The sequence below is a fragment of the Copadichromis virginalis genome, linkage group LG3 (genome assembly GCF_057382275.1).
Source record: "Copadichromis virginalis isolate Kocher_CV1m ecotype Utaka linkage group LG3, C_Virginalis_male_GT1.1, whole genome shotgun sequence".
Taxonomy (NCBI): Eukaryota; Metazoa; Chordata; class Actinopteri; order Cichliformes; family Cichlidae; genus Copadichromis; species Copadichromis virginalis.
Genome location: NC_140620.1, coordinates 57949990 through 57974169, shown reverse-complemented (window position 1 = coordinate 57974169; position 24180 = coordinate 57949990). Strand labels below are relative to the sequence as shown.

General features: G+C 58.4%; 6 non-coding genes and 6 pseudogenes across 6 annotated transcripts; all 12 read right to left on the bottom strand.

Moving 5' to 3' along the window:
- Nucleotides 1–610: 610 nt before the first annotated feature.
- LOC146715555 (5S ribosomal RNA) lies at nucleotides 611–729 on the bottom strand (annotated as a pseudogene).
- Nucleotides 730–1664: 935 nt separating this feature from the next.
- Nucleotides 1665–1783, bottom strand: LOC146715554 (5S ribosomal RNA; annotated as a pseudogene).
- Nucleotides 1784–4379: 2596 nt separating this feature from the next.
- LOC146715553 (5S ribosomal RNA) lies at nucleotides 4380–4498 on the bottom strand. Its single transcript, XR_014919895.1, has one exon. It is a non-coding gene; the product is annotated as a 5S ribosomal RNA (ribosomal RNA).
- Nucleotides 4499–6027: 1529 nt separating this feature from the next.
- Nucleotides 6028–6146, bottom strand: LOC146715552 (5S ribosomal RNA). Its single transcript, XR_014919505.1, has one exon. It is a non-coding gene; the product is annotated as a 5S ribosomal RNA (ribosomal RNA).
- A 2673-nt stretch (nucleotides 6147–8819) lies between these two features.
- LOC146715551 (5S ribosomal RNA) lies at nucleotides 8820–8938 on the bottom strand (annotated as a pseudogene).
- A 1693-nt stretch (nucleotides 8939–10631) lies between these two features.
- On the bottom strand, nucleotides 10632–10750 carry LOC146715550 (5S ribosomal RNA). The gene has a single exon (XR_014919504.1). It is a non-coding gene; the product is annotated as a 5S ribosomal RNA (ribosomal RNA).
- A 3674-nt stretch (nucleotides 10751–14424) lies between these two features.
- LOC146715549 (5S ribosomal RNA) lies at nucleotides 14425–14543 on the bottom strand. The gene has a single exon (XR_014919882.1). It is a non-coding gene; the product is annotated as a 5S ribosomal RNA (ribosomal RNA).
- A 1695-nt stretch (nucleotides 14544–16238) lies between these two features.
- LOC146715548 (5S ribosomal RNA) lies at nucleotides 16239–16357 on the bottom strand. The gene has a single exon (XR_014919912.1). It is a non-coding gene; the product is annotated as a 5S ribosomal RNA (ribosomal RNA).
- A 1376-nt stretch (nucleotides 16358–17733) lies between these two features.
- LOC146715547 (5S ribosomal RNA) lies at nucleotides 17734–17852 on the bottom strand (annotated as a pseudogene).
- Nucleotides 17853–19226: 1374 nt separating this feature from the next.
- Nucleotides 19227–19345, bottom strand: LOC146715546 (5S ribosomal RNA; annotated as a pseudogene).
- A 1603-nt stretch (nucleotides 19346–20948) lies between these two features.
- Nucleotides 20949–21067, bottom strand: LOC146715545 (5S ribosomal RNA; annotated as a pseudogene).
- Nucleotides 21068–21925: 858 nt separating this feature from the next.
- On the bottom strand, nucleotides 21926–22044 carry LOC146715544 (5S ribosomal RNA). Its single transcript, XR_014919503.1, has one exon. It is a non-coding gene; the product is annotated as a 5S ribosomal RNA (ribosomal RNA).
- Nucleotides 22045–24180: the final 2136 nt, after the last annotated feature.

Genomic DNA, 24180 nt, shown 5'->3' with positions numbered 1-24180 from the left:
TCAGCCAGAAGCCACAGGCACTGGTGTGGTGTAAGTGGCCTCAGCCAGCAGCAAAAGGGCCCTGGTGTGGTGTAAGTCGCCTCAGCCAGCAGCCACAGGCCCTGGTGTGGTGTAGATGGCCTCAGCCAGCAGCCACAGGCCCTGGTGTGGTGTAAGTGGCCTCAGCCAGCAGCCACAGGCCCTGGTGTGGTCTAAGTTGCCTCAGCCAGAAGCACAGGGCCTGGTGTGATATGAGTGGCCTGAGAAAGAGCCACAGGCCCTGGTGTGGTGTAAGTGGCTTGAGCAAGAGCCACAGGCCCTGGTGTGGTGTAAGTGGCCTGAGCAAGAGCCACAGGCCCTGGTGTGGTGTAAGTGGCCTGAGCAAGAGCCACAGGCCCTGGTGTGGTGTAATTGGCCTCAATAGCAACTAAGGCCCTGTTTTGGTGTATGTGGCCTCAGCCAGCAAATAAGGCCGTGGTGTGGTGTAGGTGGCATCAGCTAGCAGCACAAGACATTGGAAAACAGCCAAAAGCAATGTCGTTAATGTGCCCTCATTAATGGGCAGCTGCTTTTGGTCTTTTAATACACCCCTTCTCTGGATCAAAAGCGGTTCAATGACATGAAAATGAAAGGCTTACAGCACCAGGTATTCCCAGGCAGTCTCCCATCCAAGTACTAACCAAGCACAGCCCTGCTTAGCTTCCGAGATCAGACGAGGTCGGGCGTGCTCAGGGTGGTATGGCCATAAGCTGCTGGCCCCAGCACAATGTCTCAATTTATGGATTCAAGTGATTAGGTGGCAAGTACCTGAAGTTACGAAGACAATCCTATAACCATACCTGCATGTTTGCATAATACCCTAACCCAAAGGCTCAGTTTGGCATTTATCCAACAGCACAGGCCCTGGATTGTTGAAGATGGCGTCAGGAACCAGCACAGGGCCTGGTGTGTTGTACATGGCCACAGCAAGCAGCACAGGGCCTGGTTTGGTGAAGATGGCCTCGGCCAGAAGCACAGGGCCTGGTGTGATATGAGTGGCCTGAGCAAGAGCCACAGGCCCTGGTGTGTTGTAAGTGGCCTCAGCCAGCAGCCACAGGCCCTGGTGTGGTGTAAGTGGCCTCAGCCAGTGCCACAGGCCCTGGTGTGGTGTAAGTGGCCTCAGCCAGTGCCACAGGCCCTGGTGTGGTGTAAGTGGCCTGAGCAAGAGCCACAGACCCTGGTGTGGTGTAATTGGCCTCAATAGCAACTAAGGCCCTGGTGTGGTGTAATTGGCCTCAATAGCAACTAAGGCCCTGGTGTGGTGTAGGTGGCCTCAGCCAGCAGCCACAGGCCCTGGTGTGGTGTAAGTGGCCTCAGCCAGTGCCACAGGCCCTGGTGTGGTGTAAGTGGCCTGAGCAAGAGCCACAGACCCTGGTGTGGTGTAATTGGCCTCAATAGCAACTAAGGCCCTGGTGTGGTGTAGGTGGCCTCAGCCAGCAGCCACAGGCCCTGGTGTGGTGTAAGTGGCCTCAGCCAGCAGCCACAGGCCCTGGTGTGGTGTAAGTGGCATCAGCTAGCAGCACAAGACATTGGAAAACAGCCAAAAGCAATGTCGTTAATGTGCCCTCATTAATGGGGAGCTGCTTTTGGTCTTTTAATACACCCCTTCTCTGGATCAAAAGCGGTTCAATGACATGAAAATGAAAGGCTTACAGCACCAGGTATTCCCAGGCAGTCTCCCATCCAAGTACTAACCAAGCCCAGCCCTGCTTAGCTTCCGAGATCAGACGAGGTCGGGCGTGCTCACGGTGGTATGGCCGAAAGCTGCTGGCTCCAGCACAATGTCTCAATTTATGGATTCAAGTGATTAGGTGGCAAGTACCTGAAGTTACGAAGACAATCCTATAACCATACCTGCATGTTTGCATAATACCCTAACCCAAAGGCTCAGTTTGGCATTTATCCAACAGCACAGGCCCTGGATTGTTGAAGATGGCCTCAAGAACCAGCACAGGACCTGGTGTGTTTTACATGGCCACAGCAAGCAGCACAGGGCCTGGTTTGGTGAAGATGGCCTCAGCAAGCAGCCACAGGCCCTGGTTTGGTGTAAGTGGCCTCAGCCAGCAGCCACAGGCCCTGGTGTGGTCTAAGTGGCCTCAGCCAGTGCCACAGGCCCTGGTGTGGTGTAATTGGCCTGAGTAAGAGCCACAGGCCCTTGTGTGGTGTAAGTGGCCTCAGCCAGCAGCCACAGGCCCTGGTGTGGTGTAAGTGGCCTGAGCAAGAGCCACAGGGCCTGGTGTGGTGTAAGTGGCCTAAGCCAGAGCCACAGGCCCTGGTGTGGTGTAAGTGGCCTGAGCAAGAGCCACAGGCCCTGGTGTGGTGTAAGTGGCCTAAGCCAGAGCCACAGGCCCTGGTGTGGTGTAAGTGGCCTGAGCAAGAGCCACAGGGCCTGGTTTGGTGAAGATGGCCTCGGCCAGAAGCGCAGGGCCTGGTGTGATGTGAGTGGCCTGAGCAAGAGCCACAGGCCCTGGTGTGGTGTAAGTGGCCTCAGCCAGCAGCCACAGGCCCTGGTGTGGTGTAAGTCGCCTCAGCCAGAAGCCACAGGCACTGGTGTGGTGTAAGTGGCCTCAGCCAGCAGCAAAAGGGCCCTGGTGTGGTGTAAGTCGCCTCAGCCAGCAGCCACAGGCCCTGGTGTGGTGTAGATGGCCTCAGCCAGCAGCCACAGGCCCTGGTGTGGTGTAAGTGGCCTCAGCCAGCAGCCACAGGCCCTGGTGTGGTCTAAGTGGCCTCAGCCAGAAGCACAGGGCCTGGTGTGATATGAGTGGCCTGAGCAAGAGCCACAGGCCCTGGTGTGGTGTAAGTGGCCTGAGCAAGAGCCACAGGCCCTGGTGTGGTGTAAGTGGCCTGAGCAAGAGCCACAGGCCCTGGTGTGGTGTAGGTGGCCTCAGCCAGCAGCCACAGGCCCTGGTGTGGTGTAGGTGGCCTCAGCCAGCAGCCACAAGCCCTTGTGTGGTGTAAGTGGCCTCAGCCAGCAGCCACAGGCCCTGGTGTGGTGTAAGTGGCCTCAGCCAGCAGCCACAGGCCCTGGTGTGGTCTAAGTGGCCTCAGCCAGTGCCACATTCCCTGGTGTGGTGTAAGTGGCCTGAGCAAGAGCCACAGGCCCTGGTGTGGTGTAAGTGGCCTCAGCCAGCAGCCACAGGCCCTGGTGTGGTGTAAGTGGCCTGAGCAAGTGCCACAGGCCCTGGTGTGGTGTAAGTGGCCTGAGCAAGTGCCACAGGCCCTGGTGTGGTGTAAGTGGCCTCAATAGCAAATAAGGCCCTGGTGTGGTGTAAGTGGCCTGAGCAAGAACCACAGGGCCTGGTTTGGTGAAGATGGCCTCGGCCTGAAGCGCAGGGCCTGGTGTGATGTGAGTGGCCTGAGCAAGAGCCACAGGCCCTGGTGTGGTGTAAGTGGCCTCAGCCAGCAGCCACAGGCCCTGGTGTGGTGTAAGTGGCCTCAGCCAGAAGCCACAGGCACTGGTGTGGTGTAAGTGGCCTCGGCCAGAAGCGCAGGGCCTGGTGTGATGTGAGTGGCCTGAGCAAGAGCCACAGGCCTTGGTGTGGTGTAAGTGGCCTCAGCCAGCAGCCACAGGCCCTGGTGTGGTGTAAGTCGCCTCAGCCAGAAGCCACAGGCACTGGTGTGGTGTAAGTGGCCTCAGCCAGCAGCAAAAGGGCCCTGGTGTGGTGTAAGTCGCCTCAGCCAGCAGCCACAGGCCCTGGTGTGGTGTAGGTGGCCTCAGCCAGCAGCCACAGGCCCTGGTGTGGTGTAAGTGGCCTCAGCCAGCAGCCACAGGCCCTGGTGTGGTGTAAGTGGCCTCAGCCAGCAGCCACAGGCCCTGGTGTGGTGTAAGTGGCCTCAGCCAGTGCCACAGGCCCTGGTGTGGTGTAGATGGCCTGAGCAAGAGCCACAGACCCTGGTGTGGTGTAATTGGCCTCAGCCAGCAGCCACAGGCCCTGGTGTGGTGTAAGTGGCCTCAGCCAGTGCCACAGGCCCTGGTGTGGTGTAATTGGCCTCAATAGCAACTAAGGCCCTGGTGTGGTGTAAGTGGCCTGAGCAAGAGCCACATACCCTGGTGTGGTGTAATTGGCCTCAATAGCAACTAAGGCCCTGGTGTGGTGTAGGTGGCCTCAGCCAGCAGCCACAGGCCCTGGTGTGGTGTAAGTGGCCTCAGCCAGAGCAACAGGCCCTGATGTGGTGTAAGTGGCCCCAGCCGGTCACTCAGGCCCTGGTGTGGTGTAGGTTGCATCAGCTACCAGCACAAGACATTGGAAAACAGCCAAAAGCAATGTCGTTAATGTGCCCTCATTAATGGGGAGCTGCTTCTGGTCTTTTAATACACCCCTTCTCTGGATCAAAAGCGGTTCAATGACATGAAAATGAAAGGCTTACAGCACCAGGTATTCCCAGGAAGTCTCCCATCCAAGTACTAACCAAGGCCAGCCCTGCTTAGCTTCCGAGATCAGACGAGGTCGGGTGTGCTCAGGGTGGTATGGCCGTAAGCTGCTGGCCCCAGCACAATGTCTCAATTTATGGATTCAAGTGATTAGGTGGCAAGTACCTGAAGTTACGAAGACAATCCTATAACCATACCTGCATGTTTGCATAATACCCTAACCAAAAGGCTCAGTTTGGCATTTATCCAACAGCACAGGCCCTGGATTGTTGAAGATGGCCTCAAGAACCAGCACAGGACCTGGTGTGTTTTACATGGCCACAGCAAGCAGCACAGGGCCTGGTTTGGTGAAGATGGCCTCAGCAAGCAGCCACAGGCCCTGGTTTGGTGTAAGTGGCCTCAGCTAGCAGCCACAGGCCCTGGTGTGGTGTGAGTGGCCTCAGCCAGCAGCCACAGGCCCTGGTGTGGTCTAAGTGGCCTCAGCCAGTGCCACAGGCCCTGGTGTGGTGTAAGTGGCCTGAGCAAGAGCCACAGGCCCTGGTGTGGTGTAAGTGGCCTCAGCCAGCAGCCACAGGCCCTGGTGTGGTGTAAGTGGCCTGAGCAAGTGCCACAGGCCCTGGTGTGGTGTAAGTGGCCTAAGCCAGAGCCACAGGCCCTGGTGTGGTGTAAGTGGCCTCAATAGCAAATAAGGCCCTGGTGTGGTGTAAGTGGCCTGAGCAAGAACCACATGGCCTGGTTTGGTGAAGATGGCCTCGGCCAGCAGCCACAGGCCCTGGTGTGGTGTAAGTGGCCTCAGCCAGCAGCCACAGGCCCTGGTGTGGTGTAAGTGGCCTGAGCAAGAGCCACAGGCCCTGGTGTGGTGTAAGTGGCCTGAGCAAGAGCCACAGACCCTGGTGTGGTGTAATTGGCCTCAATAGCAACTAATGCCCTGGTGTGGTGTAGGTGGCCTCAGCCAGCAGCCACAGGCCCTGGTGTGGTGTAAGTGGCCTCAGCCAGCAGCCACAGGCCCTGGTGTGGTGTAAGTGGCCTGAGCCAGCAGCAAAAGGGCCCTGGTGTGGTGTAAGTGGCCTCAGCCAGCAGCCACAGGCCCTGGTGTGGTGTAGGTGGCCTCAGCCAGCAGCCACAGGCCCTTGTGTGGTGTAATTGGCCTCAATAGCAACTAAGGCCCTGGTGTGGTGTAGGTGGCCTCAGCCAGCAGCCACAGGCCCTGGTGTGGTGTAAGTGGCCTCAGCCAGTGCCACAGGCCCTGTTGTGGTGTAAGTGGCCTGAGCAAGAGCCACAGACCCTGGTGTGGTGTAATTGGCCTCAATAGCAACTAAGGCCCTGGTGTGGTGTAGGTGGCCTCAGCCAGCAGCCACAGGCCCTGGTGTGGTGTAAGTGGCCTCAGCCAGCAGCCACAGGCCCTTGTGTGGTGTAATTGGCCTCAATAGCAACTAAGGCCCTGGTTTGGTGTATGTGGCCTCAGCCAGCAAATAAGGCCGTGGTGTGGTGTAGGTGGCATCAGCTAGCAGCACAAGACATTGGAAAACAGCCAAAAGCAATGTCGTTAATGTACCCTCATTAATGGGCAGCTGCTTTTGGTCTTTTAATACACCCCTTCTCTGGATCAAAAGCGGTTCAATGACATGAAAATGAAAGGCTTACAGCACCAGGTATTCCCAGGCAGTCTCCCATCCAAGTACTAACCAAGCCCAGCCCTGCTTAGCTTCCGAGATCAGACGAGGTCGGGCGTGCTCAGGGTGGTATGGCCGTAAGCTGCTGGCCCCAGCACAATGTCTCAATTTATGGATTCAAGTGATTAGGTGGCAAATACCTGAAGTTACGAAGACAATCCTATAACCATACCTGCATGTTTGCATAATACCCTAACCCAAAGGCTCAGTTTGGCATTTATCCAACAGCACAGGCCCTGGATTGTTGAAGATGGCCTCAAGAACCAGCACAGGACCTGGTGTGTTTTACATGGCCACAGCAAGCAGCACAGGGCCTGGTTTGGTGAAGATGGCCTCAGCAAGCAGCCACAGGCCCTGGTTTGGTGTAAGTGGCCTCAGCCAGCAGCCACAGGCCCTGGTGTGGTGTAAGTGGCCTCAGCCAGCAGCCACAGGCCCTGGTGTGGTCTAAGTGGCCTCAGCCAGTGCCACAGGCCCTGGTGTGGTGTAAGTGGCCTGAGTAAGAGCCACAGGCCCTGGTGTGGTGTAAGTGGCCTCAGCCAGCAGCCACAGGCCCTGGTGTGGTGTAAGTGGCCTGAGCAAGTGCCACAGGCCCTGGTGTGGTGTAAGTGGCCTGAGCAAGAGCCACAGGCCCTGGTGTGGTGTAGGTGGCCTCAGCCAGAAGCACAGGGCCTGGTGTGATATGAGTGGCCTGAGCAAGAGCCACAGGCCCTGGTGTGGTGTAAGTGGCCTGAGCAAGAGCCACAGGCCCTGGTGTGGTGTAAGTGGCCTGAGCAAGAGCCACAGGCCCTGGTGTGGTGTAGGTGGCCTCAGCCAGCAGCCACAGGCCCTGGTGTGGTGTAGGTGGCCTCAGCCAGCAGCCACAAGCCCTTGTGTGGTGTAAGTGGCCTCAGCCAGCAGCCACAGGCCCTGGTGTGGTGTAAGTGGCCTCAGCCAGTGCCACAGGCCCTGGTGTGGTGTAAGTGGCCTGAGCAAGAGCCACAGACCATGGTGTGGTGTAATTGGCCTCAATAGCAACTAAGGCCCTGGTGTGGTGTAGGTGGCCTAAGCCAGCAGCCACAGGCCCTGGTGTGGTGTAAGTGGCCTCAGCCAGCAGCCACAGGCCCTGGTGTGGTGTAAGTCGCCTCAGCCAGAAGCCACAGGCACTGGTGTGGTGTAAGTGGCCTCAGCCAGCAGCAAAAGGGCCCTGGTGTGGTGTAAGTCGCCTCAGCCAGCAGCCACAGGCCCTGGTGTGGTGTAGATGGCCTCAGCCAGCAGCCACAGGCCCTGGTGTGGTGTAGGTGGCCTCAGCCAGCAGCCACAGGCCCTGGTGTGGTGTAAGTGGCCTCAGCCAGAGCCACAGGCCCTGATGTGGTGTAAGTGGCCCCAGCCGGTCACTCAGGCCCTGGTGTGGTGTAAGTGGCCAGAAGCGCAGGGCCTGGTGTGATGTGAGTGGCCTGAGCAAGAGCCACAGACCCTGGTGTGGTGTAATTGGCCTCAATAGCAACTAAGGCCCTGGTGTGGTGTATGTGGCCTCAGCCAGCAGCCACAGGCCCTGGTGTGGTGTAACTGGCCTCAGCCAGCAGCCACAGGCCCTGGTGTGGTGTAAGTGGCCTCAGCCAGAGCCACAGGCCCTGATGTGGTGTAAGTCGCCTCAGCTAGCAGCACAGGGCCTGGTTTGGTGAAGATGGCCTCGGCCAGAAGCACAGGACCTGGTTTGATATGAGAGTCCTGAGCCAGCAGCCACAGGCCCTGGTGTGGTGTAAGTGGCCTCAGCCAGAAGCCACAGGCACTGGTGTGGTGTAAGTGGCCTCAGCCAGCAGCAACAGGCCCTGGTGTGGTGTAAGTCGCCTCAGCAAGCAGCCACAGGCCCTGGTGTGGTGTAGGTGGTCTCAGCCAGCAGCCACAGGCCCTGGTGTGGTGTAAGTGGCCTCATCCAGCAGCCACAGGCCCTGGTGTGGTGTAAGTGGCCTCAGCAAGAGCCACAGACCCTGGTGTGGTGTAATTGGCCTAAGCCAGAGCCACAGGCCCTGGTGTGGTGTAGGTGGTCTCAGCCAGCAGCCACAGGCCCTGGTGTGGTGTAAGTGGCCTCAGCCAGCAGCCACAGGCCCTGGTGTGGTGTAAGTGGCCTCAGCAAGAGCCACAGACCCTGGTGTGGTGTAATTGGCCTAAGCCAGAGCCACAGGCCCTGGTGTGGTGTAAGTGGCCTGAGCAAGAACCACAGGGCCTGGTTTGGTGAAGATGGCCTCGGCCAGAAGCGCAGGGCCTGGTGTGATGTGAGTGGCCTGAGCAAGAGCCACAGGCCCTGGTGTGGTGTAAGTGGCCTCAGCCAGCAGCCACAGGCCCTGGTGTGGTGTAAGTGGCCTCAGCCAGAAGCCACATGCACTGGTGTGGTGTAAGTGGCCTCAGCAAGCAGCAAAAGGGCCCTGGTGTGGTGTAGGTGGCCTCAGCCAGCAGCCACAGGCCCTGGTGTGGTGTAAGTGGCCTCAATAGCAACTAAGGCCCTGGTGTGGTGTAAGTGGCTTCAGCCAGCAGCCACAGGCTCTGGTGTGGTGTAACTGGCCTCAGCCAGCAGCCACAGGCCCTGGTCTGGTGTAAGTGGCCCCAGCCGGTCACTCAGGCCCTGGTGTGGTGTAGGTGGCATCAGCAAGCAGCACAAGACATTGGAAAACAGCCAAAAGCAGTGTCGTTAATGTGCCCTCATTAATGGGCAGCTGCTTTTGGTCTTTTAATACACCCCTTCTCTGGATCAAAAGCGGTTCAATGACATGAAAATGAAAGGCTTACAGGACCAGGCATTCCCAGGCAGTCTCCCATCCAAGTACTAACCAAGCCCAGCCCTGCTTAGCTTCCGAGATCAGACGAGGTCGGGCGTGCTCAGGGTGGTATGGCCGTAAGCTGCTGGCTCCAGCACAATGTCTCAATTTATGGATTCAAGTGATTAGGTGGCAAGTACCTGAAGTTACGAAGACAATCCTATAACCATACCTTCATGTTTGCATAATACCCTAACCCAAAGGCTCAGTTTGGCATTTATCCAACAGCACAGGCCCTGGATTGTTGAAGATGGCCTCAGGAACCAGCACAGGGCCTGGTGTGTTGTACATGGCCACAGCAAGCAGCACAGGGCCTGGTTTGGTGAAGATGGCCTCGGCCAGAAGCGCAGGGCCTGGTGTGATGTGAGTGGCCTGAGCAAGAGCCACAGGCCTTGGTGTGGTGTAAGTGGCCTCAGCCAGCAGCCACAGGCCCTGGTGTGGTGTAAGTCGCCTCAGCCAGAAGCCACAGGCACTGGTGTGGTGTAAGTACCTCAGCCAGCAGCAAAAGGGCCCTGGTGTGGTGTAAGTCGCCTCAGCCAGCAGCCACAGGCCCTGGTGTGGTGTAGGTGGCCTCAGCCAGCAGCCACAGGCCCTGGTGTGGTGTAAGTGGCCTCAGCCAGCAGCCACAGGCCCTGGTGTGGTGTAAGTGGCCTCAGCCAGCAGCCACAGGCCCTGGTGTGGTGTAAGTGGCCTCAGCCAGTGCCACAGGCCCTGGTGTGGTGTAGATGGCCTGAGCAAGAGCCACAGACCCTGGTGTGGTGTAAGTGGCCTCAGCCAGCAGCCACAGGCCCTGGTGTGGTGTAAGTCGCCTCAGACAGAAGCCACAGGCACTGGTGTGGTGTAAGTGGCCTCAGCCAGCAGCAAAAGGGCCCTGGTGTGGTGTAAGTGGCCTCAGCCAGCAGCCACAGGCCCTGGTGTGGTGTAGGTGGCCTCAGCCAGCAGCCACAGGCCCTGGTGTGGTGTAAGTGGCCTCAGCCAGCAGCCACAGGCCCTGGTGTGGTGTAAGTGGCCTCAGCCAGCAGCCACAGGCCCTGGTGTGGTGTAAGTGGCCTCAGCCAGTGCCACAGGCCCTGGTGTGGTGTAAGTGGCCTGAGCAAGAGCCACAGGCCCTGGTGTGGTGTAAGTGGCCTGAGCAAGAGCCACAGACCCTGGTGTGGTGTAATTGGCCTCAATAGCAACTAATGCCCTGGTGTGGTGTAGGTGGCCTCAGCCAGCAGCCACAGGCCCTGGTGTGGTGTAAGTGGCCTCAATAGCAACTAATGCCCTGGTGTGGTGTAGGTGGCCTCAGCCAGCAGCCACAGGCCCTGGTGTGGTGTAAGTGGCCTCAATAGCAACTAAGGCCCTGGTGTGGTGTAAGTGGCTTCAGCCAGCAGCCACAGGCCCTGGTGTGGTGTAAGTGGCCTCAGCCAGCAGCCACAGGCCCTGGTGTGGTGTAGGTGGCCTCAGCCAGCAGCCACAGGCCCTGGTGTGGTGTAAGTGGCCTCAATAGCAACTAAGGCCCTGGTGTGGTGTAAGTGTCTTCAGCCAGCAGCCACAGGCTCTGGTGTGGTGTAACTGGCCTCAGCCAGCAGCCACAGGCCCTGGTGTGGTGTAAGTGGCCTCAGCCAGAGCCACAGGCCCTGATGTGGTGTAAGTGGCATCAGCTAGCAGCACAAGACATTGGAAAACAGCCAAAAGCAGTGTCGTTAATGTGCCCTCATTAATGGGCAGCTGCTTTTGGTCTTTTAATACACCCCTTCTCTGGATCAAAAGCGGTTCAATGACATGAAAATGAAAGGCTTACAGCACCAGGTATTCCCAGGCAGTCTCCCATCCAAGTACTAACCAAGCCCAGCCCTGCTTAGCTTCCGAGATCAGACGAGGTCGGGCGTGCTCAGGGTGGTATGGCCGTAAGCTGCTGGCCCCAGCACAATGTCTCAATTTATGGATTCAAGTGATTAGGTGGCAAGTACCTGAAGTTACGAAGACAATCCTATAACCATACCTACATGTTTGCATAATACCCTAACCCAAAGGCTCAGTTTGGCATTTATCCAACAGCACAGGCCCTGGATTGTTGAAGATGGCCTCAGGAACCAGCACAGGGCCTGGTGTGTTGTACATGGCCACAGCAAGCAGCACAGGGCCTGGTTTGGTGAAGATGGCCTCGGCCAGAAGCGCAGGGCCTGGTGTGATGTGAGTGGCCTGAGCAAGAGCCACAGGCCTTGGTGTGGTGTAAGTGGCCTCAGCCAGCAGCCACAGGCCCTGGTGTGGTGTAAGTCGCCTCAGCCAGAAGCCACAGGCACTGGTGTGGTGTAAGTGGCCTCAGCCAGCAGCAAAAGGGCCCTGGTGTGGTGTAAGTGGCCTCAGCCAGCAGCCACAGGCCCTGGTGTGGTGTAGGTGGCCTCAGCCAGCAGCCACAGGCCCTGGTGTGGTGTAAGTGGCCTCAGCCAGCAGCCACAGGCCCTGGTGTGGTGTAAGTGGCCTCAGCCAGCAGCCACAGGCCCTGGTGTGGTGTAAGTGGCCTCAGCCAGTGCCACAGGCCCTGGTGTGGTGTAAGTGGCCTGAGCAAGAGCCACAGACCCTGGTGTGGTGTAATTGGCCTCAGCCAGCAGCCACAGGCCCTGGTGTGGTGTAAGTCGCCTCAGACAGAAGCCACAGGCACTGGTGTGGTGTAAGTGGCCTCAGCCAGCAGCAAAAGGGCCCTGGTGTGGTGTAAGTCGCCTCAGCCAGCAGCCACAGGCCCTGGTGTGGTGTAAGTGGCCTCAGCCAGCAGCCACAGGCCCTGGTGTGGTGTAAGTGGCCTCAGCCAGCAGCCACAGGCCCTGGTGTGGTGTAAGTGGCCTCAGCCACCAGCCACAGGCCCTGGTGTGGTGTAAGTGGCCTCAGCCAGCAGCCACAGGCCCTGGTGTGGTGTAAGTGGCCTAAGCCAGAGCCACAGGCCCTGGTGTGGTGTAAGTGGCCTGAGCAAGAGCCACAGGGCCTGGTTTGGTGAAGATGGCCTCGGCCAGAAGCGCAGGGCCTGGTGTGATGTGAGTGGCCTGGGCAAGAGCCACAGGCCCTGGTGTGGTGTAAGTGGCCTCAGCCAGCAGCCACAGGCCTTGGTGTGGTGTAAGTCGCCTCAGCCAGAAGCCACAGGCACTGGTGTGGTGTAAGTGGCCTCAGCCAGCAGCAAAAGGGCCCTGGTGTGGTGTAAGTCGCCTCAGCCAGCAGCCACAGGCCCTGGTGTGGTGTAGATGGCCTCAGCCAGCAGCCACAGGCCCTGGTGTGGTGTAAGTGGCCTCAGCCAGCAGCCACAGGGCCTGGTTTGGTGAAGATGGCCTCGGCCAGAAGCACAGGGCCTGGTGTGATATGAGTGGCCTGAGCAAGAGCCACAGGCCCTGGTGTGGAGTAAGTGGCCTCAGCCAGAGCCACAGGCCCTGGTGTGGTGTAACTGGCCTCAATAGCAAATAAGGCCCTGGTGTGGTGTAAGTGGCCTCAGCCAGCAGTCACAGGCACTGGTGTGGTGTAAGTGGCCTCAGCCAGCAGCCACAGGCTCTGGTGTGGTGTAAGTCGCCTCAGCCAGCAGCCACAGGCCCTGGTATGGTGTAAGTGGCCTCAGCCAGCAGCCACAGGCCCTGGTGTGGTTTAACTGGCCTCAGCCAGCAGCCACAGGCCCTGGTGTGGAGTAAGTGGCCTCAGCCAGAGCCACAGGCCCTGATGTGGTGTAAGTCGCCTCAGCTAGCAGCACAGGGCCTGGTTTGGTGAAGATGGCCTCGGCCAGAAGCACAGGGCCTGGTGTGATATGAGTGGCCTGAGCAAGAGCCACAGGCCCTGGTGTGGTGTAAGTGGCCTGAGCAAGAGCCACAGGCCCTGGTGTGGTGTAAGTGGCCTCAATAGCAAATAAGGCCCTGGTGTGGTGTAAGTGGCCTGAGCAAGAGCCACAGGGCCCTGGTGTGGTGTAGGTGGCCTCAGCCAGCAGCCACAGGCCCTGGTGTGGTGTAGGTGGCCTCAGCCAGCAGCCACAAGCCCTTGTGTGGTGTAAGTGGCCTCAGCCAGCAGCCACAGGCCCTGGTGTGGTGTAAGTGGCCTCAGCCAGTGCCACAGGCCCTGGTGTGGTGTAAGTGGCCTGAGCAAGAGCCACAGACCATGGTGTGGTGTAATTGGCCTCAATAGCAACTAAGGCCCTGGTGTGGTGTAAGTGGCCTCAGCCAGCAGCCACAGGCCCTGGTGTGGTGTAAGTGGCCTCAGCCAGCAGCCACAGGCCCTGGTGTGGTGTAAGTGGCCTCAGCAAGAGCCACAGGCCCTGATGTGGTGTAAGTGGCCCCAGCCGGTCACTCAGGCCCTGGTGTGGTGTAAGTCGCCTCAGCTAGCAGCACAGGGCCTGGTTTGGTGAAGATGGCCTCGGCCAGAAGCACAGGACCTGGTTTGATATGAGAGTCCTGAGCCAGCAGCCACAGGCCCTGGTGTGGTGTAAGTGGCCTCAGCCAGAAGCCACAGGCACTGGTGTGGTGTAAGTGGCCTCAGCCAGCAGCAACAGGCCCTGGTGTGGTGTAAGTCGCCTCAGCAAGCAGCCACAGGCCCTGGTGTGGTGTAGGTGGTCTCAGCCAGCAGCCACAGGCCCTGGTGTGGTGTAAGTGGCCTCATCCAGCAGGCACAGGCCCTGGTGTGGTGTAAGTGGCCTCAGCAAGAGCCACAGACCCTGGTGTGGTGTAATTGGCCTAAGCCAGAGCCATGGGCCCTGGTGTGGTGTAGGTGGTCTCAGCCAGCAGCCACAGGCCCTGGTGTGGTGTAAGTGGCCTCAGCCAGCAGCCACAGGCCCTGGTGTGGTGTAAGTGGCCTCAGCAAGAGCCACAGACCCTGGTGTGGTGTAATTGGCCTAAGCCAGAGCCACAGGCCCTGGTGTGGTGTAAGTGGCCTGAGCAAGAACCACAGGGCCTGGTTTGGTGAAGATGGCCTCGGCCAGAAGCGCAGGGCCTGGTGTGATGTGAGTGGCCTGAGCAAGAGCCACAGGCCCTGGTGTGGTGTAAGTGGCCTCAGCCAGCAGCCACAGGCCCTGGTGTGGTGTAAGTGGCCTCAGCCAGAAGCCACATGCACTGGTGTGGTGTAAGTGGCCTCAGCAAGCAGCAAAAGGGCCCTGGTGTGGTGTAGGTGGCCTCAGCCAGCAGCCACAGGCCCTGGTGTGGTGTAAGTGGCCTCAGCCAGCAGCCACAGGCCCTGGTGTGGTGTAGATGGCCTCAGCCAGCAGCCACAGGCCCTGGTGTGGTGTAAGTGGCCTCAGCCAGCAGCCACAGGCCCTGGTGTGGTGTAAGTGGCCTCAATAGCAACTAAGGCCCTGGTGTGGTGTAAGTGGCTTCAGCCAGCAGCCACAGGCTCTGGTGTGGTGTAACTGGCCTCAGCCAGCAGCCACAGGCCCTGGTCTGGTGTAAGTGGCCCCAGCCGGTCACTCAGGCCCTGGTGTGGTGTAGGTGGCATCAGCAAGCAGCACAAGACATTGGAAAACAGCCAAAAGCAGTGTCGTTAATGTGCCCTCATTAATGGGCAGCTGCTTTTGGTCTTTTAATACACCCCTTCTCTGGATCAAAAGCGGTTCAATGACATGAAAATGAAAGGCTTACAGCACCAGGCATTCCCAGGCAGTCTCCCATCCAAGTACTAACCAAGCCCAGCCCTGCTTAGCTTCCGAGATCAGACGAGGTCGGGCGTGCTCAGGGTGGTATGGCCGTAAGCTGCTGGCTCCAGCACAATGTCTCAATTTATGGATTCAAGTGATTAGGTGGCAAGTACCTGAAGTTACGAAGACAATCCTATAACCATACCTTCATGTTTGCATAATACCCTAACCCAAAGGCTCAGTTTGGCATTTATCCAACAGCACAGGCCCTGGATTGTTGAAGATGGCCTCAGGAACCAGCACAGGGCCTGGTGTGTTGTACATGGCCACAGCAAGCAGCACAGGGCCTGGTTTGGTGAAGATGGCCTCGGCCAGAAGCGCAGGGCCTGGTGTGATGTGAGTGGCCTGAGCAAGAGCCACAGGCCTTGGTGTGGTGTAAGTGGCCTCAGCCAGCAGCCACAGGCCCTGGTGTGGTGTAAGTCGCCTCAGCCAGAAGCCACAGGCACTGGTGTGGTGTAAGTACCTCAGCCAGCAGCAAAAGGGCCCTGGTGTGGTGTAAGTCGCCTCAGCCAGCAGCCACAGGCCCTGGTGTGGTGTAGGTGGCCTCAGCCAGCAGCCACAGGCCCTGGTGTGGTGTAAGTGGCCTCAGCCAGCAGCCACAGGCCCTGGTGTGGTGTAAGTGGCCTCAGCCAGCAGCCACAGGCCCTGGTGTGGTGTAAGTGGCCTCAGCCAGTGCCACAGGCCCTGGTGTGGTGTAGATGGCCTGAGCAAGAGCCACAGACCCTGGTGTGGTGTAAGTGGCCTCAGCCAGCAGCCACAGGCACTGGTGTGGTGTAAGTCGCCTCAGACAGAAGCCACAGGCACTGGTGTGGTGTAAGTGGCCTCAGCCAGCAGCAAAAGGGCCCTGGTGTGGTGTAAGTGGCCTCAGCCAGCAGCCACAGGCCCTGGTGTGGTGTAGGTGGCCTCAGCCAGCAGCCACAGGCCCTGGTGTGGTGTAAGTGGCCTCAGCCAGCAGCCACAGACCCTGGTGTGGTGTAAGTGGCCTCAGCCAGCAGCCACAGGCCCTGGTGTGGTGTAAGTGGCCTCAGCCAGTGCCACAGGCCCTGGTGTGGTGTAAGTGGCCTGAGCAAGAGCCACAGGCCCTGGTGTGGTGTAAGTGGCCTGAGCAAGAGCCACAGACCCTGGTGTGGTGTAATTGGCCTCAATAGCAACTAATGCCCTGGTGTGGTGTAGGTGGCCTCAGCCAGCAGCCACAGGCCCTGGTGTGGTGTAAGTGGCCTCAATAGCAACTAATGCCCTGGTGTGGTGTAAGTGGCTTCAGCCAGCAGCCACAGGCCCTGGTGTGGTGTAAGTGGCCTCAGCCAGCAGCCACAGGCCCTGGTGTGGTGTAGGTGGCCTCAGCCAGCAGCCACAGGCCCTGGTGTGGTGTAAGTGGCCTCAATAGCAACTAAGGCCCTGGTGTGGTGTAAGTGGCTTCAGCCAGCAGCCACAGGCTCTGGTGTGGTGTAACTGGCCTCAGCCAGCAGCCACAGGCCCTGGTGTGGTGTAACTGGCCTCAGCCAGCAGCCACAGGCCCTGGTGTGGTGTAACTGGCCTCAGCCAGCAGCCACAGGCCCTGGTGTGGTGTAAGTGGCCCCAGCCGGTCACTCAGGCCCTTGTGTGGTGTAGGTTGCATCAGCTAGCAGCACAAGACATTGGAAAAGAGCCAAAAGCAGTGTCGTTAATGTGCCCTCATTATTGGGTAGCTGCTTTTGGTCTTTTAATACACCCCTTCTCTGGATCAAAAGCGGTTCAATGACATGAAAATGAAAGGCTTACAGCACCAGGTATTCCCAGGAAGTCTCCCATCCAAGTACTAACCAAGCCCAGCCCTGCTTAGCTTCCGAGATCAGACGAGGTCGGGCGTGCTCAGGGTGGTATGGCCGTAAGCTGCTGGCCCCAGCACAATGTCTCAATTTATGGATTCAAGTGATTAGGTGGCAAGTACCTGAAGTTACGAAGACAATCCTATAACCATACCTGCATGTTTGCATAATACCCTAACCCAAAGGCTCAGTTTGGCATTTATCCAACAGCACAGGCCCTGGATTGTTGAAGATGGCCTCAGGAACCAGCACAGGGCCTGGTGTGTTGTACATGGCCACAGCAAGCAGCACAGGGCCTGGTTTGGTGAAGATGGCCTCGGCCAGAAGCGCAGGGCCTGGTGTGATGTGAGTGGCCTGAGCAAGAGCCACAGGCCTTGGTGTGGTGTAAGTGGCCTCAGCCAGCAGCCACAGGCCCTGGTGTGGTGTAAGTCGCCTCAGCCAGAAGCCACAGGCACTTGTGTGGTGTAAGTGGCCTCAGCCAGCAGCAAAAGGGCCCTGGTGTGGTGTAAGTCGCCTCAGCCAGCAGCCACAGGCCCTGGTGTGGTGTAAGTGGCCTGAGCAAGAGCCACAGACCCTGGTGTGGTGTAATTGGCCTCAGCCAGCAGCCACAGGCCCTGGTGTGGTGTAAGTCGCCTCAGACAGAAGCCACAGGCACTGGTGTGGTGTAAGTTGCCTCAGCCAGCAGCAAAAGGGCCCTGGTGTGGTGTAAGTCGCCTCAGCCAGCAGCCACAGGCCCTGGTGTGGTGTAGGTGGCCTCAGCCACCAGCCAAAGGCCCTGGTGTGGTGTAAGTGGCCTCAGCCAGCAGCCACAGGCCCTGGTGTGGTATAAGTGGCCTCAGCCAGCAGCCACAGGCCCTGGTGTGGTGTAAGTGGCCTCAGCCAGTGCCACAGGCCCTGGTGTGGTGTAAGTGGCCTGAGCAAGAGCCACAGGCCCTGGTGTGGTGTAAGTGGCCTGAGCAAGAGCCACAGACCCTGGTGTGGTGTAATTGGCCTCAATAGCAACTAATGCCCTGGTGTGGTGTAGGTGGCCTCAGCCAGCAGCCACAGGCCCTGGTGTGGTGTAAGTGGCCTGAGCAAGAGCCACAGGCCCTGGTGTGGTGTAAGTGGCCTGAGCAAGAGCCACAGACCCTGGTGTGGTGTAATTGGCCTCAATAGCAACTAATGCCCTGGTGTGGTGTAGGTGGCCTCAGCCAGCAGCCACAGGCCCTGGTGTGGTGAACGTGGCCTCAGCCAGAGCCACAGGCCCTGATGTGGTGTAAGTGGCCCCAGCCGGTCACTCAGGCCCTTGTGTGGTGTAGGTTGCATCAGCTAGCAGCACAAGACATTGGAAAAGAGCCAAAAGCAGTGTCGTTAATGTGCCCTCATTAATGGGCAGCTGCTTTTGGTCTTTTAATACACCCCTTCTCTGGATCAAAAGCGGTTCAATGACATGAAAATCAAAGGCTTACAGCACCAGGTATTCCAAGGCAGTCTCCCATCCAAGTACTAACCAAGCCCAGCCCTGCTTTGCTTCCGAGATCAGACGAGGTCGGGCGTGCTCAGGGTGGTATGGCCGTAAGCTGCTGGCTCCAGCACAATGTCTCAATTTATGGATTCAAGTGATTAGGTGGCAAGTACCTGAAGTTACGAAGACAATGCTATAACCATACCTGCATGTTTGCATAATACCCTAACCCAAAGGCTCAGTTTGGCATTTATCCAACAGCACAGGCCCTGGATTGTTGAAGATGGCCTCAGGAACCAGCACAGGGCCTGGTGTGTTGTACATGGCCACAGCAAGGAGCACAGGGCCTGGTTTGGTGAAGATGGCCTCGGCCAGAAGCGCAGGGCCTGGTGTGATGTGAGTGGCCTGAGCAAGAGCCACAGGCCTTGGTGTGGTGTAAGTGGCCTCAGCCAGCAGCCACAGGCCCTGGTGTGGTGTAAGTCGCCTCAGCCAGCAGCCACAGGCACTGGTGTGGTGTAAGTGGCCTCAGCCAGCAGCCACAGGCCCTGGTGTGGTGTAGGTGGCCTCAGCCAGCAGCCACAGGCCCTGGTGTGGTGTAGGTGGCCTCAGCCAGCAGCCACAGGCCCTGGTGTGGTGTAAGTGGCCTCAGCCAGCAGCCACAGGCCCTGGTGTGGTGTAAGTGGCCTGAGCAAGAGCCACAGGCCCTGGTGTGGTGTAAGTGGCCTGAGCAAGAGCCACAGACCCTGGTGTGGTGTAATTGGCCTCAATAGCAACTAATGCCCTGGTGTGGTGTAGGTGGCCTCAGCCAGCAGCCACAGGCCCTGGTGTGGTGTAAGTGGCCTCAGCCAGCAGCCACAGGCCCTGGTGTGGTGTAAGTGGCCTGAGCCAGCAGCAAAAGGGCCCTGGTGTGGTGTAAGTGGCCTCAGCCAGCAGCCACAGGCCCTGGTGTGGTGTAGGTGGCCTCAGCCAGCAGCCACAGGCCCTTGTGTGGTGTAATTGGCCTCAATAGCAACTAAGGCCCTGGTGTGGTGTAGGTGGCCTCAGCCAGCAGCCACAGGCCCTGGTGTGGTGTAAGTGGCCTCAGCCAGTGCCACAGGCCCTGGTGTGGTGTAAGTGGCCTGAGCAAGAGCCACAGACCCTGGTGTGGTGTAATTGGCCTCAATAGCAACTAAGGCCCTGGTGTGGTGTAGGTGGCCTCAGCCAGCAGCCACAGGCCCTGGTGTGGTGTAAGTGGCCTCAGCCAGCAGCCACAGGCCCTTGTGTGGTGTAATTGGCCTCAATAGCAACTAAGGCCCTGGTTTGGTGTATGTGGCCTCAGCCAGCAAATAAGGCCGTGGTGTGGTGTAGGTGGCATCAGCTAGCAGCACAAGACATTGGAAAACAGCCAAAAGCAATGTCGTTAATGTACCCTCATTAATGGGCAGCTGCTTTTGGTCTTTTAATACACCCCTTCTCTGGATCAAAAGCGGTTCAATGACATGAAAATGAAAGGCTTACAGAACCAGGTATTCACAGGTAGTCTCCCATCCAAGTACTAACCAAGCCCAGCCCTGCTTAGCTTCCGAGATCAGACGAGGTCGGGCGTGCTCAGGGTGGTATGGCCGTAAGCTGCTGGCCCCAGCACAATGTCTCAATTTATGGATTCAAGTGATTAGGTGGCAAATACCTGAAGTTACGAAGACAATCCTATAACCATACCTGCATGTTTGCATAATACCCTAACCCAAAGGCTCAGTTTGGCATTTATCCAACAGCACAGGCCCTGGATTGTTGAAGATGGCCTCAAGAACCAGCACAGGACCTGGTGTGTTTTACATGGCCACAGCAAGCAGCACAGGGCCTGGTTTGGTGAAGATGGCCTCAGCAAGCAGCCACAGGCCCTGGTTTGGTGTAAGTGGCCTCAGCCAGCAGCCACAGGCCCTGGTGTGGTGTAAGTGGCCTCAGCCAGCAGCCACAGGCCCTGGTGTGGTGTAAGTGGCCTGAGCAAGAGCCACAGGCCCTGGTGTGGTGTAAGTGGCCTGAGCAAGAGCCACAGACCCTGGTGTGGTGTAATTGGCCTCAATAGCAACTAATGCCCTGGTGTGGTGTAGGTGGCCTCAGCCAGCAGCCACAGGCCCTGGTGTGGTGTAAGTGGCCTCAGCCAGCAGCCACAGGCCCTGGTGTGGTGTAAGTGGCCTGACCAAGTGCCACAGGCCCTGGTGTGGTGTAAGTGGCCTGAGCAAGAGCCACAGACCCTGGTGTGGTGTAATTGGCCTCAATAGCAACTAATGCCCTGGTGTGGTGTAGGTGGCCTCAGCCAGCAGCCACAGGCCCTGATGTGGTGTAAGTGGCCCCAGCCGGTCACTCAGGCCCTGGTGTGGTGTAGATGGCCTCAGCCAGCAGCCACAGGCCCTGGTGTGGTGTAAGTGGCCTCAGCAAGAGCCAAAGACCCTGGTGTGGTGTAATTGGCCTCAGCCAGAGCCACAGGCCCTGGTGTGGTGTAAGTGGCCTGAGCAAGAACCACAGGTCCTGGATTGTTGAAGATGGCCTCAGGAACCAGCACAGGGCCTGGTGTGTTGTACATGGCCACAGCTAGCAGCACAGGGCCTGGTTTGGTGAAGATGGCCTCGGCCAGAAGCGCAGGGCCTGGTGTGATGTGAGTGGCCTGAGCAAGAGCCACAGGCCCTGGTGTGGTGTAAGTGGCCTGAGCAAGAGCCACAGGCCCTGGTGTGGTGTAAGTGGCCTCAATAGCAAATAAGGCCCTGGTGTGGTGTAAGTGGCCTCAGCCAGCAGCCACAGGCCCTGGTGTGGTGTAAGTGGCCTCAGCCAGTGCCACAGGCCCTGGTGTGGTGTAAGTGGCCTGAGCAAGAGCCACAGACCATGGTGTGGTGTAATTGGCCTCAATAGCAACTAAGGCCCTGGTGTGGTGTAAGTGGCCTCAGCCAGCAGCCACAGGCCCTGGTGTGGTGTAAGTGGCCTCAGCCAGCAGCCACAGGCCCTGGTGTGGTGTAAGTGGCCTCAGCCAGAGCCACAGGCCCTGATGTGGTGTAAGTGGCCCCAGCCGGTCACTCAGGCCCTGGTGTGGTGTAGGTGGCATCAGCTAGCAGCACAAGACATTGGAAAACAGCCAAAAGCAATGTCGTTAATGTGCCCTCATTAATGGGCAGCTGCTTTTGGTCTTTTAATACACCCCTTCTCTGGATCAAAAGCGGTTCAATGACATGAAAATGAAAGGCTTACAGAACCAGGTATTCCCAGGCAGTCTCCCATCCAAGTACTAACCAAGCCCAGCCCTGCTCAACTTCCGAGATCAGACGAGGTCGGGCGTGCTCAGGGTGGTATGGCCGTAAGCTGCTGGCCCCAGCACAATGTCTCAATTTATGGATTCAAGTGATTAGATGGCAAGTACCTGAAGTTACGAAGATAATCCTATAACCATACCTGCATGTTTGCATAATACCCTAACCCAAAGGCTCAGTTTGGCATTTATCCAACAGCACAGGCCCTGGATTGTTGAAGATGGCCTCAGGAACCAGCACAGGGCCTGATGTGTTGTACATGGCCACAGCAAGCAGCACAGGGCCTGGTTTGGTGAAGATGGCCTCGGCCAGAAGCACAGGGCCTGGTGTGATATGAGTGGCCTGAGCAAGAGCCACAGGCCCTGGTGTGTTGTAAGTGGCCTCAGCCAGCAGCCACAGGCCCTTGTGTGGTGTAAGTGGCCTCAGCCAGCAGCCACAGGCCCTGGTGTGGTGTAAGTGGCCTCAGCCAGTGCCACAGGCCCTGGTGTGGTGTAATTGGCCTCAATAGCAACTAAGGCCCTGGTGTGGTGTAAGTGGCCTGAGCAAGAGCCACATACCCTGGTGTGGTGTAATTGGCCTCAATAGCAACTAAGGCCCTGGTGTGGTGTAAGTGGCTTCAGCCAGCAGCCACAGGCTCTGGTGTGGTGTAACTGGCCTCAGCCAGCAGCCACAGGCCCTGGTGTGGTGTAAGTGGCCTCAGCCAGAGCCACAGGCCCTGATGTGGTGTAAGTGGCCCCAGCCGGTCACTCAGGCCCTGGTGTGGTGTAGGTGGCATCAGCTAGCAGCACAAGACATTGGAAAAGAGCCAAAAGCAGTGTCGTTAATGTGCCCTCATTAATGGGCAGCTGCTTTTGGTCTTTTAATACACCCCTTCTCTGGATCAAAAGCGGTTCAATGACATGAAAATGAAAGGCTTACAGCACCAGGTATTCCCAGGCAGTCTCCCATCCAAGTACTAACCAAGCCCAGCCCTGCTTAGCTTCCGAGATCAGACGAGGTCGGGCGTGCTCAGGGTGGTATGGCCGTAAGCTGCTGGCCCCAGCACAATGTCTCAATTTATGGATTCAAGTGATTAGGTGGCAAGTACCTGAAGTTACGAAGACAATCCTATAACCATACCTGCATGTTTGCATAATACCCTAACCCAAAGGCTCAGTTTGGCATTTATCCAACAGCACAGGCCCTGGATTGTTGAAGATGGCCTCAGGAACCAGCACAGGGCCTGGTGTGTTGTACATGGCCACAGCAAGCAGCACAGGGCCTGGTTTGGTGAAGATGGCCTCGGCCAGAAGCGCAGGGCCTGGTGTGATGTGAGTGGCCTGAGCAAGAGCCACAGGCCTTGGTGTGGTGTAAGTGGCCTCAGCCAGCAGCCACAGGCCCTGGTGTGGTGTAAGTCGCCTCAGCCAGAAGCCACAGGCACTGGTGTGGTGTAAGTGGCCTCAGCCAGCAGCAAAAGGGCCCTGGTGTGGTGTAAGTCGCCTCAGCCAGCAGCCACAGGCCCTGGTGTGGTGTAGGTGGCCTCAGCCAGCAGCCACAGGCCCTGGTGTGGTGTAAGTGGCCTCAGCCAGCAGCCACAGGCCCTGGTGTGGTGTAAGTGGCCTCAGCCAGCAGCCACAGGCCCTGGTGTGGTGTAAGTGGCCTCAGCCAGTGCCACAGGCCCTGGTGTGGTGTAAGTGGCCTGAGCAAGAGCCACAGACCCTGGTGTGGTGTAATTGGCCTCAGCCAGCAGCCACAGGCCCTGGTGTGGTGTAAGTCACCTCAGACAGAAGCCACAGGCACTGGTGTGGTGTAGGTGGCCTCAGCCAGCAGCCACAGGCCCTTGTGTGGTGTAATTGGCCTCAATAGCAACTAAGGCCCTGGTGTGGTGTAGGTGGCCTCAGCCAGCAGCCACAGGCCCTGGTGTGGTGTAAGTGGCCTCAGCCAGTGCCACCGGCCCTGGTGTGGTGTAAGTGGCCTGAGCAAGAGCCACAGACCCTGGTGTGGTGTAGGTGGCCTCAGCCAGCAGCCACAGGCCCTGGTGTGGTGTAAGTGGCCTCAGCCAGTGCCACAGGCCCTTGTGTGGTGTAATTGGCCTCAATAGCAACTAAGGCCCTGGTGTGGTGTAGGTGGCCTCAGCCAGCAGCCACAGGCCCTGGTGTGGTGTAAGTGGCCTGAGCAAGTGCCACAGGGCCTGGTTTGGTGAAGATGGCCTCAGCAAGCAGCCACAGGCCCTAGTTTGGTGTAAGTGGCCTCAGCTAGCAGCCACAGGCCCTGGTGTGGTGTGAGTGGCCTCAGCCAGCAGCCACAGGCCCTGGTGTGGTCTAAGTGGCCTCAGCCAGTGCCACAGGCCCTGGTGTGGTGTAAGTGGCCTGAGCAAGAGCCACAGGCCCTGGTGTGGTGTAAGTGGCCTCAGCCAGCAGCCACAGGCCCTGGTGTGGTGTAAGTGGCCTGAGCAAGTGCCACAGGCCCTGGTGTGGTGTAAGTGGCCTGAGCAAGTGCCACAGGCCCTGGTGTGGTGTAAGTGGCCTCAATAGCAAATAAGGCCCTGGTGTGGTGTAAGTGGCCTGAGCAAGAACCACAGGGCCTGGTTTGGTGAAGATGGCCTCGGCCAGAAGCGCAGGGCCTGGTGTGATGTGAGTGGCCTGAGCAAGAGCCACAGGCCCTGGTGTGGTGTAAGTGGCCTCAGCCAGCAGCCACATGCCCTGGTGTGGTGTAAGTGGCCTCAGCCAGAAGCCACAGGCACTGGTGTGGTGTAAGTGGCCTCAGCCAGCAGCAAAAGGGCCCTGGTGTGGTGTAGGTGGCCTCAGCCAGCAGCCACAGGCCCTGGTGTGGTGTAAGTGGCTTCAGCCAGCAGCCACAGGCCCTGGTGTGGTGTAAGTGGCCTGAGCAAGAACCACAGGGCCTGGTTTGGTGAAGATGGCCTCGGCCAGAATCGCAGGGCCTGGTGTGATGTGAGTGGCCTGAGCAAGAGCCACAGGCCCTGGTGTGGTGTAAGTGGCCTCAGCCAGCAGCCACAGGCCCTGGTGTGGTGTAGGTGGCCTCAGCCAGCAGCCACAGGCCCTGGTGTGGTGTAAGTGGCCTCAATAGCAACTAAGGCCCTGGTGTGGTGTAAGTGGCTTCAGCCAGCAGCCACAGGCCCTGGTGTGGTGTAAGTGGCCTGAGCAAGAGCCACAGGCCCTGGTGTGGT